This window comes from Gorilla gorilla, chromosome 4 (genome assembly GCF_029281585.2).
Source record: "Gorilla gorilla gorilla isolate KB3781 chromosome 4, NHGRI_mGorGor1-v2.1_pri, whole genome shotgun sequence".
Lineage (NCBI taxonomy): Eukaryota > Metazoa > Chordata > Mammalia > Primates > Hominidae > Gorilla > Gorilla gorilla.
The window spans coordinates 55,122,380-55,139,591 of NC_073228.2; the positions used below are offsets into that span (position 1 = coordinate 55,122,380).

Here is a 17,212-nt window from a genome sequence, read left to right on the forward strand (position 1 = left end):
GATGTCACCGGCATTTAGGGTTTGTCCAGGACATTTAGATCGTCGTCTTTGTTTGTCCAGGGCTGAGGGGTTTCAGTGCTAAAATGAGGCCACTCTCAGGCAAATAGGAAGGTTGGTCATCCAGTTGCCATTTAGATAACTGAGAAGCCAGGTAAATCCAGATTATTTTTTTCAATAAAAAATTAATGATCACATTTATCACTCACCTTCAGGAGGACATATCTTAATATGAAATAAAACTGTGTGTGCTGAATTTCCTCAGGAAAGCCCAGGGGTCTTTCATGAGGATACAGTAAGGGAAAGGAAGGACAGAGATCTGTTTCCCAGACTTGGCCTCTTTGCCTTAAAGTTGAGTTTTATCTAGCAGCACCTGCAAAAGATAACTCCTCGGATAACTGTGCTTTTCTAGAAAGGCGAGTAAGGTGAGAGGTCAGTTGTTCTCTGTGTACACACGCCTATGTGGGAGAAAACTGTTCAACTTAAAATGCTAGCAAGGGCCTCCTAGGGATGCCTACTTTTCAAAGGTTTGCGCCATTCTTGAATATGAAAATGAGCCTGCAACATCAGCTGTGCAAGAAGATTAACTTTTTTTTAAAGCTCTTAGCTTAAGTTCTACCAGGAGTCTCTGTTGTATTGTGGTGGCGGAAGCTTGATCTTAGCCTATTCTGGAGTCCCCATCTTTTCTTCAGGGTTAATATCGAAGTTAGGAGGGGTCAGGAGAGGGAGTACTTAGTGTAATGCCAAGGTGTAAGGCAAGAAGGTGGGGGCAGTGGCATCTCATGAGACCAGGAGCAAATACTTAGTGAGCACTTCCACTGTGCCAGACACTAAAAGCTTCATCTGTGTTCCATCTTTTGATATCTTGGATCAGTAGTGATCCGTATGATTTTTACCCACATTTTATAGATGAGGCACAGAGAAGATAAGGGGCTTACAAAAGGATTACTTGGCTAGGAAGAGGCAGAGCTGAGATTTAAAACCAAAGGCCTGATTCCAGAGGTAGCACACCTAAGGTCATTCATTTAACAAATATTGACGGATCACCTATTATCTGACCTAGGCCCACAGGATGGAGCCTAAACAGAAAGGAATCCCTGCCTCAAGGAGCTTCCATTCTGGCCTCTTCACTCCACTGTTTCTTGCAGCAGCCATGAGGCATCCACTCCCCGTCCTGGTCCTGGGGCATTATTTCCTCCAGGCTGCTTTTTTCCTTGCTCTCATTCTAGGGGACCCTTCGGGCCCTGTGACTGTTTACTTCCACTCTTCTCCTAGGAAGGTGGGCATGCATTCTGCTGTCTGCACCGTGCTGGCTCGGACCCCTTCTACTTCCACCTGCTCACAAACTCAAAGCACTTCTAAACCCCAGGCACATCCGCTCACTCATCATGCCCAGGGCCATTTCAGGCTGGCACATCGACCATGCACACGGGCCATTCCTGCTCTGGGGCCTGATCCCCAGAACTCTGAACATCTAGCTCAAATGGGGAACAGGGTGTCATAACTGCCTTTCTCAGGAAGATCTACGCATGCCTCATTTCTCTTCTTACTCTCCCCTTTCCCTGGTGGTGGGAAAACTGGTTCTAACTCACCCACTTTTTTCTAGGTCCTGGGTCATCTCACAGCCATGGATTTTAAGTTTCCAAACCCTAAAGCATTCTCTGCTCGCTACAGAAAATCCCTTCCCTCCCACTGGGTGTGTGTGGCTGATCCTAAGTAGCAGAAGGGTCAAGCAGGGAATAGAGAAAAGACAGGGGAACGAACCCACCAGTTAACACTGCACAAGATCCTTTCACTTCAAACACCTGCCTGTTATGATTTCTACATTTCAGGCGCCATAGGTAAACACTTTTCATGCACTACTAATGCTCACCATGCCCTTTTGACAAATCCCCCTTTGTGCCTCAATTTACTCACTTGTAAAGTAGGAATAATGATAGTGCCCACCTCGTACAATGGTTGGGAAGATTAAAATCAGTTACAGAGTATGAAGTGCTCAGAACAGTTTCTGGCAAAGAGGGAGTGCCGTGTACATTGTTAGCTATTATTATTATGATTATTATCATTTGTTGTTGTTGTCATATTTGTCTTTCTCATTACACATGTTTCAGGGTGAAGATAACGTTTGAAAAATTTATCTCCGTATCTGATTCAGCACATACCAGGGCCCAGTACACAGTAGATATTCAGTACATGTTGATTTATTGTTTTTATTTATTTTAGAGACAGGGCCTCGCTCTGTCAGCCAGACTGGAGTGCAGTGACACAACCATAGCTCACTGCAGCCTTGAACTCCTTGACTCAAGCGATCCTCCCACCTCAGCCTCCTGAGTAGCTAGGAAAACAGGCACACACCGCCACACCTGGCTAATTTTTTAAAATTTTCTCTAGAGATGGGATCTCACTATGTTGCCCAGGCTTTGAATTTTAACTGAAGAAACAAACTGTTGCGTTTTGTTCTGTCTTAATAAAAATTCAGATTCAGATCTTTGATGTAAAGAAGTCACTTGACTCGTCCCCATTCACCACCCACCCCTACTGCTTACAAAAGATTACGTTCCTTAGACTGTCAGAGCTGGAAGAGACCTGGGGGATCATCTGGTCTAAGCTTAGTTCACAGAGAAGAATTACAAAGCCCAGGAAGAGGAAAATGAACGGCTCATGGTCACCTAGTGGGTAAAAGAAGAATTTATAAGCCAGCTGGTGGGAATTTAATCATTTCCTTTGCAGGACTGCTCTCTGAGAAACAAAGCTCATCCCTTCCTTGTGCTCATGACTCATTGACAACATTTAATGAACACTCACCCTATGCCATGCTTAGGAGTGGGAAGACTGCAGGCCATGAGGCTAGGGCAGGGTTCAAATCCCAGTTCCACCCCTCGACAGCTCACACCCTTGAATAAACCGAGCCTCATTATCCTCACTTATAAAACAGGGACAAATAATAAAGAGATGGCAGGAGTTTTGAGGGGAGTCAATGAACTAAAGCATTCATGTTTCTAGCATATAGTAGCAATGTTCGTTCCCCTCTTCTCCACTCTGGTAGCAAGCCAAAGAAGCAGAAGATGGGCCCTTGTCCTCAGGGAGATTATGATCCTGTCTCTTTGCAAGATGAAGAAGCTTGAGCAGAGATGATGAGCTGAGTGGAAAGTCAAAGGACAGGGAGAGTTAACTGGGAATGTTTAATGGGAGAGGCAATTCTAGTTTTAAAAGAGAGAAGGAAGATCGCTTGGCAGGGAGCATTAGAAAGATTTCCTAACGTGCTCTTCAGAGAGGCTTCCCCTGACCACCTGTGCAAAGTAGTCCCCCATCACTCTCTGCCCGCTTGCCCAGCATTGTGTGTCACAGCATTTACAGCTCTGACACCCTTGCTTGTCTTTCTGTTTGTCATCTGTACCCCCAACTAGCATGTATGCTCCAAAGAACAGGGAATTCTTCATTTGCCATCTGCTCGGTGCTGTCACTCCTGTTCTAAACAATGTCTGGCATATCATAATTGCTTGAAAAATGTTTGTCATGTGAATATAGAGTGACGAATTGCAAACGTAGCTGAGTGATCTTGGGAAGAAAGGAATGATTTGCCTGGGAAGAGCATCTATGTGTAAAATATCAAGGAATTAGTGAATGGTGCTACAGTACTAACGGCTGGGATTTGACCATTTCTGATGGCAGAAAGGAGGCCTTTTCTGTTGAGCTGGTGCAGTAGCTTCCCTCCCTGGAAGGCCCACATTCCCGACCTTTGGCCAGCTCTTTTCACTCCCATACCAACATGAGCCGAGATAGGTAACCCCACCTCCTCAAGACTCGGGGTGCCTTTAGGTTAGCGCTTTACATGGGATCATCTGAAGTCACAAGTAATTCTCGAGTACGTCTGACTTTGTCAGCTAAGTGTTAGAGAGATGGATGCTCACAGCCCACAAATAGCATGGTTGAATCACCAAGCATCTTGTTTGTGTTAGAGAGTGAGATAAACTCTAGGAGCCTTCACCCATAAAACTGTCTGCAGTATTGAAAACATGCTTCATAAAAACTCCCTGATGACCAGGAATGTATCCTTCTAACATGGGATTGGCTGAAAACACTTTCGAAAACAAATTACTATGGGTTGTCCAGTTTTGCTCATATGCAGTAGGGGGCGCTGTTGATACAAATTCCATCAGTACTACATGGACTCCATTACACTAACCACAGATGCGCCCTGTTCACAGCTTTACCCGGACATTTAGCCCTGGTTCTTAACACTGAAGAGTTAACAGGTGTGCCAGGAGAAGAACGTGGCTTAGTCAAACCGTTTGAAGGATATCATTTTCTTCGTTGGCATCCTATCAACTCTTAACTAGTTCTCTTCCTACAGAAACTTTTTCACCTTTTTCAGTTCTTCCCATATAACATTGACTTTTCTCCTAAAGAGATTATTTGTTGTTCATCCTAAGGATTAATGTTTGGTGTCCTGAGAATCACCATATTGGAGAAATGTCAAGATGTCTAAAATGAGGAAACCCAAGTCCTACCCACCAACTAGAAGAAAATTTAGACAAAGTCAAGTTGAACCCAACTCTCCCAAGAGATGAACTTACTAGGGCTGCAAAGGTACTTGTCTGGAACAGCTCTCTTGGGTTTCCCCATAAGCAATATAGTCATTTAGGGAAGAAAGCTGCCCCTATAGAAGTCCCAAAATGGGGTGCATGAGAGTTTCCGAATGCCAAATATTGTAGGGATATTCACCCACTTAGAAATTGGGCCATAGATTTGCATTTCTGGAAGCTCCGAGCTTATAGAATAAGGGATGGATAAAGGGTACCCTGGACCATGAATAAAAGATGCCCTCCAATCCTTCACCCTCTCTTAAGCAACAACCTTCCAAGGCTGACTGGGCTTCACCAGATCCTGCTTTGGCCATCTTGGGATGACCAAATTACCACGTGGGTGAAGAAAGTACCGAGAATTGGGGGGGGCTATGAAGATACTTTGACCTTTTCTGGAGTCTAGGACCTTCACTGTCCTCGACGGTGCTTCTATTCTAGTTCTTCTAGCAGAGGAGGGCAGTGTTCCTGTGAAGTTCCCATGCTCCCTGTGGCTCAAAGCCTTTGAAACTGGGGATCCTGGCTGAAGGCTGACTCAGTGTCTCAGGACCCAGCAAGCCCCTCAGCCCCTCAGCTCCTTCAGCCTCCCTCCACACAATGCAGTGGATGGAGGTGCCAGAGAGAGGCTGCGAAACAAAGGTGGCTTTCACCCAGAGCCAGCTGAGAGGTGCCGACTGTGGTGGCGGGGTCTGCAGCCCTGAAGCTGGGTGCCGTCCTGTGACTCTGAGCTCAAAAATGTGTGAAATTTCTTTTTGCTGGGTATTCTACATCAAGCGGAACCTGTTCTCAGAGAAACATTCCATTTCACAGACCCTAATGGCTTTCCTCTGTGCTGATGCATTAATGAGGCTCCGGCTCGTTCTAATCAGAAGGAAGCCATGCAGATAATTGCCTGAATTTTTAATTCAGGGTTATGATAGGGGAATCAAAGTCACACTGCAGTTGCTGAGGCTGCCTCTAGTTCCAGGCCATTGACTTTTGCAATTTTCTTTGATTTCCCCCTCCCTGTCTCTTTCTCCCCACTCCCTCTTTCTCTCTCTCTCTCTCTCTCTCAGGCTTGGTGGAGACCGACAGTCAGTTTCAGGTTGGGGTGGAGTAGAGAAATAGGGGCAGCCCTTGGGGTCTCCCACAGTCTTTCTTCCTCCTCCTCTTTTGCAATCCTTCCCCTCCCCCATGAAAGCGTGGATCCTGCCTGCACCTGTCACCCCAGGGCTGGTTCTGGGAGAGTGCCCTGCAACTGGCCTTCCCACTCAGGGTCTCTGTGCCCATAAACAAGGACAGGAAATTTGCCCCAGGAGAGGATCTCCCTTGGCAATTTACTTCTCATTTCATCTCAGGTTTTAGGGCAAAGGAGAGAAATGATAAAGGGAAGGGAAAAAGAGATCAGGTGGCCAGAGCAGCTCAGCATCTTCCAATTCCTTGCAAAGGCAATTTGTTCTCCATTGTTGCTGAGACCAAGGGCAGGTGGGAAGTTGGAGGAACCTAAGCCTGAGGTCCTTCCTGAATTTTTTCCCCTGACATAATCATCACTGAGTGCTAGAACTTTAAAGAACTTACAGAACCCTGACAACTACAAGTGGTAGACAGAGGTAAATGCAAACTGGCTGTATGATAGGCCACTAACCCACAAATAAAAAAAAGGACCCAGAGGCTGGTACAGAAACAGCTCCCTGACATTGGCCAGTTTTCCCAGAATGTCCAGGACCTTGGGCTGACACAGAATTTGCTAGGGTGAGAGTCGGCAGCCTTTATGGCTCAATTCCAACCAATAGTCACTTTCCAGGAGAGTGATTATTCTTGCAAGGGAAGTTTCTTCTCCCAGTATGCTCCAGTGCTGGCTATAGCAACACTATCGGCACACATTTACACTTTAAGCCAGCATTCAGCAGAGTGATTCTTTCCCTTCCAGATTGGTCTCCGAATCACTGGGCACCACACACATGGCATCTAAGAGCAAAATGTATCTCCACATCTCTGGCTGTGTATATCGGTTCAGGATTTTTACTTTTAAGAGACAGAAGATAATTTTCACTGGGACTGACATCTCCTGGGTGCCAAGGACGTTATATACCGTCATTCCGTTTAACCATTACCAGTACGTTGTGAAGAAAAGATGACTGTCTCTACTTTCGAGATCAGGAAACTTGGGTTCACCAAAAAAGAACAGAAATTTTACTGCCACCTGCACCTCACCTTCCAGGGGAAGTTTTGTTATGTGGAATCCAGAAATCCCTTTAAAGGTGCATTTCCAGGGCTTAGCAATGCTACTGATAATGCAGTCTTTCCAATTGCAGGTTACAGCTTTCAGAAATCAAAAGAGGCAGTTACCTTTATTATGCTGGTGGAATTTGACCTCCACTGGGCTTTTGTTTCCTCAATAAAACATGGCCTCATATCTGAATAGCCCCCCTCTCCCAAGAATGCCAAAGCAACCTCACAAACTCTGCAGTCATCCACACACTGACTCCTTAAGAACATCCCCAACAGAACTATCACTTGACCCAGCAATCCCATGACTGGGTATCTACCCAAAGGAAAATAAATGGTTCTACCAAAAATACCATAATAGCAAAGACATGGAGTCACCTAGATGCCCATCCACGGTGGATTGGATAAAGCAAATGTGGTACATATACACCATAGAATACTATGCAGCAATAAGAAAGAATGAAATCACATCCTTTGCAGCAACATGGATGTAGCTGGAGGCCATTATCTCAAAGGAACTAATGCAGGAACAGAAAACCAAATACTACATGTTCTCACTTATAAGTGGGAGCTGACCACTGGGTACATACAGACACAAAGATGAGAACAATAGACACAGGGGACTCCAAAAGGGGAGAGGGAGGGAGGGGGGCAAGGGCCGAAAACCTGCCTATTGGGTACTATGCTCACTACTTGGGTGATACGATCATTGATACCCCAAACCTCGTTGTCATACAATATACCCAGACAACAAACCTGCACATGTACCCCTGGATCTAAAATAAAAGTTGAAATTATTAAAAAAAAAAAAAAAGCAGTCCATCTCTTCTAGAACAGTGGACCTCATCATGGTGCTAGACTATTTTATGATAGCACAGAATATCTCCGGGGATTTTTGGGAATCTCTGTTGAACTTTTAAAGCAAAATCAGTTACCATTTCTTTTTTTTTTTTTTTCATTTTTATTTTCATAAGAGACGGAGTCTTACTTTGTTATCCAGGTTGGTCTTGAACCCTGGGCTCAAGTGATTCTTTTGTCTCAGCTTCCAAAAGTGCTGGGATTACAGGCATGAGCCACTGCACCCAGCCAGGTTTCTATGTCTTTTAATTTTTTTTAAAAAAAGCATGTGCTTTGGGATGCCTTTAGGCAGAGTTAGGGCCTCATTTATTCAATCAATCAGCCTATATTTAATGAGCACCAACTATGCACCAGATTGTTCCAAGCACCGAGTCCTGCCCTCCGAGGGGAGCATCACAGTTTAGCGGGGTAGGTGAATGCAGGCTGAGGGATGTGGCAGAGGGAAACACAATCTGCTATGAACGTTCAAAGGAAATCCTGAAATCAAGCTAACAACATGTGTAAACTCCAACAAAATTGAGAGTAACAGCGAGTGCCCTTGTTCCTGAGCCCAGAACATAGATCCATTCAGGGATGAAAAACCCCATTCTAAACTTTGGTCCCCTCCCATCTCAAAAGCCAACGTTCTCTTAGCTCCCTGGAGACCCGGTCTGCTCCCCAGGTCCTGTGCATTCCAGCTTCAGCCCTGTGAACTTGGAGTTAATGATTAAACCACGTGGTAGTGCCATGGCTGGAGGCCGAGGCTTCCTTGGGGTGAGCTGGGTGGCTCAGCCCTGGAAACTGCCAAGTTCCTGGCTCGGCTCCAGCCAGGGATGGGCCGGAGACAGATCCAGCCCCCACACCCACATGCAGCTCATTTTCAAAGTTGGCTGCAGTCTCAACAACCTCTAGTCACAGAATCCCCTGCTACAAACCTAAGGCACTGTGGTATAGTGGAAAATCCAATGTAAAAGGAAACACAAGTCTTGGTGCAAATTCTGATCCTACTACTAATTCACTGGGTGACCTTGGGGTAGTCTCCTCACCTTTTCTGGGCTTCAGGTTCCTCATCCGTAATGGAACAATGTCGGACCAGAACGTGCCATGTTCTCTTACAATTCTGTGCATTTGCACATGCTGTTACATTTGCCTGGTACACCCTTCCTACCCCTTTTGTCTTCTCACTCATCCTCCAAAGTGCAGCTGAGGGGTCACCATCTTCAGAAAGCTTTCCCTGACCCTCTCCCAACAGGCTAAGCTAGATGCCCCTTCTTTTAGTCCCATAGCACTCTGTGTTTCGTTTATCATAACACTTAGCCTACTGTTTTTACAGGTGTATTTTGGAGATATCGTGGGTTCAGTTCCAGACCACTGCAATAAAGCAAATATGGCAATACAGTGAGTCACACCAATGTTTTGGTTTCCCAGTGCATCGAAGAGTTGCGGTCACACTATACTGTAGTCTATTAAGTGTACCATAGCATCACATCTTTTAAAAAGTACATACCTTAATTTTAAAATACTTTGTTGCTAAAAAAAAAATGGTAGCAATCATCTGAGCCCTCAGTGAGTAGTAATCTTTTTGCAAGTAGAGGGTCTTGCTTCACTGTTGATGGATGCTAACTGATCAGGGTGGTGGTTGCTGAAGATTGAGGTCGCCGTGGCAATTAAAAAAAAAAATAAGACAACGAAGTTTGTGACATAGATGGACTTTTCTCTTTACAAAAGATTTCTCTGTAGCATGCAGTGCTTTTTGGTAGCATTTTGTCCACAATAGAAGTTCTTTCAAAACTGGAGTCAGTTCTCTCAAATCCTGCCACCACTTTATCAACTACGTTTATGTGATATTCTCAATCCTTTGTTGTCATTTCAACAACGTTCACGGCATCTTCACCAGGAGTGGATTCCATCTCAAAAAACTACTTTCTTTGCTCATCTGTAAGAATCAACTCCTCATCTGTCAAAGTTATATCATGGGAATCCAGGAATATGACACAAAGGTGGAATAGACATTAATTTTGTGCATTCTTTGGGACCCATGCACACGTGTGTTTATTGTGGCACTATTCACAATAGCAAAGACTTGGAACCAACCCAAATGTCCAACAATGATAGACTGGATTAAGAAAATGTGGCACATATACACCATGGAATACTATGCAGCCATAAAAAATGATGAGTTCATGTCCTTTGTAGGGACATGGATGAAGCTGGAAAACATCATTCTCAGCAAACTATCTCATGGACAAAAAACCAAACACCGCATGTTCTCACTCATAGGTGGGAATTGAACAATGAGAACACCTGGACACAGGAAGGGGAACATCACACACCGGGGCCTGTCATGGGGTTGGGGGATGGGGGAGGGATAGCATTAGGAGATATACCTAATGTTAAATGACAAGTTAATGGGTGCAGCACACCAACATGGCACATGTATATATATGTAACAAACCTGCACGTTGTGCACATGCACCCTAAAACTTAAAGCATAATTTAAAAAAAAAGAAAGAAAAAAACCCTTCCCCCCCAAAAAATTGTGCTTTCTTTGGTAATTTGTTTTTGTTTTTTGTAACTACAAAGCTTTGCTACAATTTTATGCATTTCATTCAAGTCAGTGATGTGTGTTTGTATAATTTCCACAACATAATTGTTGATCATAAAAATGTAACATCATAATTACATTTCTAACTAGAATTAGTATGTCTAGTTTTGTATCTTTATGCTATATTTTTTATTTTATTTTATTTTAAGTTCCGTAATACATGTGCAGGATGTGCAGGTTTGTTGCATACATAAATGTGTGCCATGGCGGTTTGCTACATCTATCAAACCATCACCTAAGTATTAAGCCCTGCATGCATTAGCTATTTTTCCTGATTCTCTCCCTCCCCCACCCCCCAACAGGCCCCAGTGTGTGTTGTTCCCCTTCCTATGTCCATGTGTTCTCACTGTTCACCTCCCACTTATAAGTGGAAATATGCAGTGTTTGGTTTTTTGTTCCTGTGTTAGTTTGCTGAGGATAATGGCTTCCAGATCCATCCATGCCACTGCAAAGGACATGATCTCATTCCTTCTTAATGGCTGCATGATATTCCATGGTGTATATGTACCACATTTTCTTTATCCGGTCTACCACTAGGTTGGTTACACGTCTTTGCTATTGTGAATAGTGCTGCAATGGACATGTGCATGTATCTTTGTAATCGAATTATTTATATTCCTTTGGGTACATACCAAGTAATGGGATTGCTGGGTCAAATGGCATTTCTGGTTCTAGGTCTTTGAGGAATTGCCATACTGTCTTCCACAATGGTTGAACTAATTTACATTTCCACCAACAGTGTAAAAGTGTTCCTATTTCTCCACAGCCTCGCCAGCATCTGCTGTTTCTTGACTTTTTAATAATCGCCATTCTGGCTGGCGTGAGATGGTATCTCACTGTGGTTTTGATTTGCATTTCTCTAATGATCAGTAATGTTGACCCTTTATTTTTATGTTTGTTGGCCATATAAATGCCTTCTTTTGGGAAGTGTCTGTTCATGTCCTTTGCTCACTTGTTAATGGGGTTGTTTTTTTCTTGTAAACTTAAGTTTCTTGTAGATTCGGAATATTAGACCTTTGTCAAATGGATAGATTGCAAAAATTTTCTCCCATTCTATAGGTTGTCTGTTCACTCTGATGATAGTTTCTTTTGCTATGCAGAAGCCCTTTAGTTTAGTTAGATCCCATTTGTCAATTTTTGCTTAGACTCCCACACAATAATAGTGGGAGACCTTAACACCTCACTGCCAATATTAGACAGATCATCAAGACAGAAAATTAACAAAATATTCAGGACTTGAACTCAGCTCTGGATCAAGTGGACCTGACAGATATCTACAGAACTCTTCACCCAAAAGCAACAGAATATACATTCTTGGCACCACATGGCACTTACTATAAAATCAATCACATAGTTGGAAGTAAAACACTCCTCAGCAAATGCAAGAGAGCTGAAATCATAACAGTCTCTCAGACCACAGCACAATCAAATTAGAACTGAAGATTAAGAAGCTCACTCAAAACCACACAACTACATGGAAATTGAACAGCCTGCTCCTGAATGATACCCGGGTAAATAATGAAATTAAGGCAGAAATCAAGAAATTCTTTGAAACCAATGAGAACAAAGAGATAACATGCCAGAATCTCTGGGATGCAGCTAAAGCAGTGTTAACAGAGCAATTTATAGCACTAAATGCTGTAACACAAAAAGGTAGAAAGATCTCAAATTGACAATCTAACATCACAGCTAAAAGAACTAGAGAGCCAAGAGCAAACAAACCCCAAAGCTGGCAGAAGACAAGAAATAACCAAGATCAGAGCAGAACTGAAGGAGATAGAGATACAAAAAAACCCTTCAAAAAATCTACAAATCTAGGAGCTGATTTTTTGAGGGAAAAAAAAAAAACTGCTAGCTAGACTAATAAAGAAGAAAAGAGAGAAGAATCAAATAGACACAAAAAAAATGATAGAGGGGATATCACCACTGACCCCACAGAAATACAACCATCAGATAATATTAAGAACACCACTATGCAAATAAACTAGAAAATCTACAAGAAATGGATAAGTTCCTGGACACATACACTCTCCCAAGACTGAACCAGGAAGAAGTTGAATCCCTGAATAGACCAATAACAAGTTCTGAAATTGAGGCAATAATTAATAGCCTACCAACCAAAAAAAGCCCAGGACCAGACGGATTTACAGCTGAATTCTACCAGAGGTACAAAGAGGAGCTGGTACCATTTCTTCTGAAACTATTCCGAACAATTGAAAAGGAGGGCCTCCTCTCAAACTTATTTTATGAGGCCAGTGCCATTCTGATACCAAAACCTGGCAGAGATACAACAAAGAAAGAAAACTTCAGGCCAATATCCCTCATAAACATTGATGCAAAAATCCTCAATAAAATACTGGCAAGCCGAATCCAGCAGCACATCAAAAAGTTTATCCACCACGATCAAGTCAGCTTCATCCCTAGGATGCAAGGCTGGTTCAACATATGCAAATCAATAAACATAATTCATCACATAAACAGAACTAAAGACAAAAACCACATGATTATCTCAATAGATACAGAAAAGGCCTTCCATAAAATTCAACATCCCTTCGTGTTAAAAACTCTCAATAAGCTACGTATTGATGGAACATACATCAAGACAATGAGAACCATTTATGACAAACCCACAGCCAATATCATACTGAATGGACAAAAGTTGGAAGCATTCTCCTTGAAAACCAGCACAAGACAAGGATGCCCTCTCTCACTACTCCTATTCAACATAGTATTGGGAGTTCTAGCCAGGGCAATCAGGCAAAAGAAAGAAAGAAAGCGTATTTGAATAGGAAAAGAGGAAGTCAAACTGTCTCTGTTCACAGATGACATGATCCTATATCTAGAAAACCCCATCTTCTTAGCCCAAAAGCTCTCAAGCTGATAAGCAACTTCAGTGAAATCTTAGGATAAAAAATCAATGTGCAAAAATCACAAGCATGCTTATACACCAAGAATAAACAAGCAGAGAGCCAAATCATGAAAGAACTCTCATTCACAATTGCTACAAAGAGAATAAAATACCTAAGAATACAATTAACAAGGGAAGTGAAGGACCTCTTCAAGGAGAACTACAAACCACTGCTCAAGGAAATCACAGAGGACACAAAGAAAAGGAAAAACATTCTATGCTCATGGATAGGCAGAATCAATATCGTGAAAATGGCCATACTGCCCAAAGTAATTTATAGATTCAATGCTATTCCCATTAAATGACCATTGACATTCTTCACAGAATTAGAAAAATTCTTCACAGAATTAGAAAAATTCTTCACAGAATTAAAATGTTATGCTGCATTTTAACACTTTGTATTACTTAGGTTATTTTGTTTTGGTTAAAAAGGCTCAAGTAGAAAAAGCAATCCAATCCGTATTAAGACAATGTAAAAACTGTAAATAAAATGTGTACAGAGAATTGTCTTTTAGGCAACTAGATTTGTCCTTTTATTTCTCCATCTCTATAGAAACAATTTGTACCTCTTATTGCAAGGTACAATTGCAAGGCAGTCTCTATTGTGTCTTCTTTTGCAGTGTCTTCCATGTGAACAGCATAAGCTTGGAGCACCAGTTTGATTATTATGTTTATTACAATTTGTAATAAATTGAGAAGATAGTATCATATATATTGAGAAGATAGTATCATATATATCATGAGATTGCAGCAATTCAGTCGCATCTTCAGGCTCCACTGTTTTTTTAAGAAGCAGGGAGGAGGGAACAGGCTCCATTTCTAATTCTGGTTCTCTTGCTATTTTCACCACATCTCCAGTGACTTCCCCCACTGAAGTCATGCGTAAGGGTTGGAATCAACTTCTTCCAAATTCTTGTTAATGTTGATATCTTGACCCTGACCCATGAATCATGAATGTTCTTAATGACATCTAGAACGATGAATCCTTTCCAGAAGGTTTTCAATTTACTTTGCCCAGATCCATCAGAGAAACCACTATCTATGGCTGTATAGCCTTATGAATGCATTTCTTAAATAATAAGATTTGAGAGTCAAAATTACTCCTTGATCCACAGACTACAGAATGGATGTTGTATTAGCAGGCATGAAAACAACATTCATCTCCTCGTACATCTCCATTAGCGTTATTGGGTAACCAGGTGCGTTGTCAATGAGCAGTAATATTTTGAAAGGGATCTTTTTTCTGAGCAGTAGTTTTCAACAGTGGGCTTAAAATATTCAGTAAACCATGCTGTAAACAGATGTCCTGTCATCAGGCTTTGTTATTCCATTTCTAGAGCACAAGCACAGTAGGGTTAGCATATTTCTTACAAGTCCTAGGACTTTTGAAACAGTCAATGAGCTCGAATGCTCATGCCTGTAATCCCAGCACTTTGGGAGGCCAAGGTGGGCAGATCACGAGGTCTGGAGTTCAAGACCAGCCTGGCCAAGATGGTGAAACCCCGTCTCTACTAAGAACTACAAAAAATTACCCGGGCGTGGTGGCAGGGGCCTGTAATCCCAGCTACTCAGGAACCTGAGGCAGGAGAATTGCTTGAACCTGGGTGGCAGAGGTTGCAGTGAGCCGAGATTGCACCGCTACACTCCAGCCTGGGCAACAGAGTGAGACTCCGTCACAAAAAAAAAAAAGAAAGAAAGAAAAAAAAATAGTCAATGAGCATTGGCTTCAACTTAAAGTCACCAACTCCATTAGCCTCTAACAAGAGAGTCAGCCTGTCCTTTGAAGCTTTGAGGCCAGGTATTGACTTCTTTCTAGCTATGAAAGTCCCAGGTAGCATCTTCTTCTAATAGAAGGCTGCTTGGTCTACACCGAAAATCTGTTGCTTAGTGTAGCCGCCTTCCTCAGAGATCTTAGCTAAATATCCTGGATAACTTGCTGCAGCTTCTACATCAGCACTTACTGCTTCTCTTGCACTTTTATGTTATAGAGATGATTTCTTTCCTTAAATCTCATCAACCAACCTCTGCTAGCTTAAAAAAAAATATTTTGCAGCCTCCTCACCTCTCTCTGCCTTCATAAATTTGAAGAGAATAAGGGCCTTTCTCTGGCCCTGGCTAAGGCTTTGGCTTAAGGGAATACAGTGGCTGGTTTGATTCTCTATTGCCATCACCCAAGCTTTCTGCATATCAGCAATAAAGCTGTTTCCCTTTCTAATCATGCATGTGTCCACTGGAGTAGCACTTTCCATTTCCTTCAAGAACTTTTCTTTGCCTTCACAACTCAGCTAACTGTTTGGTGCAAGAGGCCTAGCTTTCAGTCTAGCTCGGCTTTCACATGCCTTCCTCACTAAGCTTAAGCGTTTCTAGCTTTTGATTTAAAAAGAGAGATGTGCAACTCTTCCTTTCACTTGAACACTTTGAGACCACTGCAGGGATTATTAGTTGGCCTGATTTCAATATATTGTGTCCCAGGGAATAGGGAGGCCCAAAGAGTGGGAGAGAGATGGGAGGACACCTGGTCGGTGGAGGAATCAGAACACGCATATTTATCGATTAAGTTTGCTATCCTATATGGTGAGGTTTGTGGTGCCCCAAAACAATGACAATAGTTAACATCAAAGATCACTGATCACAGATCAACATAATATATATAATAATATGAAAAAGTTAGAAACATTGCAAGCATTACCAAAATGTGACCCTGAGACAAAAAATGAGCATATGCTGTTGGAAAATTGGCACCAATAGCATTGCTCAATGCAGGGTTGCCAAAAACCGTGCACTTGTTTAAAAAAAAAAAAGATTCAGTATACAAGAAGCACAATAGAATGAGGTATTGCTTTGCTTAGCCTCATTCTCAGCCCTGCCCCACCCACTACTGGACTATAAGCTTTTGAAGACAGAAGCTTTTGTTTATCTGTTTTTGTATTGGGCACAGCATAGTGCCACGCACCTGGCATCAAGTGCGTGTTCAGAAATTTTAAGTTTCCTCCAATTAGAATTATTATGGTTAATGATATTTGTGAATTTACTTCTACCATTTTATTTTGTGTTTTCTTTTTATCTTTACTTCTTTTCTCCTCTTTTTTATTTTTATTTTTTGCATTCTACCAATTGATCACATTATTTTTCTTCGTTGGTTTGAAAATTTTACATTCCATTTCTACTCTTTTAGTGGGAACCCTTAAATTTTTCATATAAATACTTGTCCTAATTAGTCTAAAGTTAATCAATATCTCTAATGACTTTTCCCAAAATATAAAACCTTAGGACACTTTAATTTGCCCTTGTCAAATGTCTACTGTGTCCTAGTAATTTAGTTTCATCTTATTTTTAAACCCACCAAAATTACTCTTTTAACAAATTTTTATAGGCCAGGTATAGTGGTGCATGCCTATAATCCCAGCACTTAGAGAGGCCGAGGTGGGAGGATTGCTTGAGCCCAGGATTTTGAGACCAGCCTGGGCAACATAGCGAGACCCCATCTCTACAAAAGATAAAAAAATTAGCCAGGCTTGGTGGCCCATGCCTCTTGTCCCAGCTACTCAAGAGGCTGAAGTACGAGCACATCCCTACGTATACATCTTGGGTGCCTGGGGTTCTGGGTTTTTTTTTTTTTTTTTTTTTGAGACAGAGTCTCTCTCTGTTGCCCAGGCTGGAGTGCAGTGGCACGATCTCGGCTCACTGCAACCTCTGCCTCCTGGATTCAAGTGATTCTCCTGCCTCAGCCTCCTGAGTAGCTGGGATTACAGGCATCCGCCACCACACCCAGCTAACTTTTGTATTTTTAGTAGAGATGAGGTTTCGCCATGTTGGCCAGGCTGGTCTCGAACTCCTGACCTCAGGTGATCCGCCTGCCTCAGCCTTCCAAACTGCTGGGATTACAGGCGTGAGCCACTGTGCCCAGCATGTGCCCGTTCTGCATTTCTAACAAGCTCTCAGATAATACCAGTGCTGCTAGTCCATGGACCACGTTTGACCAGCAAGGGTCCAATACAACCAGACACTGTGTTATGAACATTGGCAATGTGGGGGTTGGAGATGGTGAGTTTAAAAAGAACAACAAAGTTTTAG

General features: G+C 42.5%; 1 pseudogene; it reads right to left on the reverse strand.

The window, feature by feature from the left end:
• Positions 1-1,400: 1,400 nt before the first annotated feature.
• Positions 1,401-15,682, reverse strand: LOC129533536 (tigger transposable element-derived protein 1-like; annotated as a pseudogene).
• Between the last annotated feature and the right edge of the window lie 1,530 nt (positions 15,683-17,212).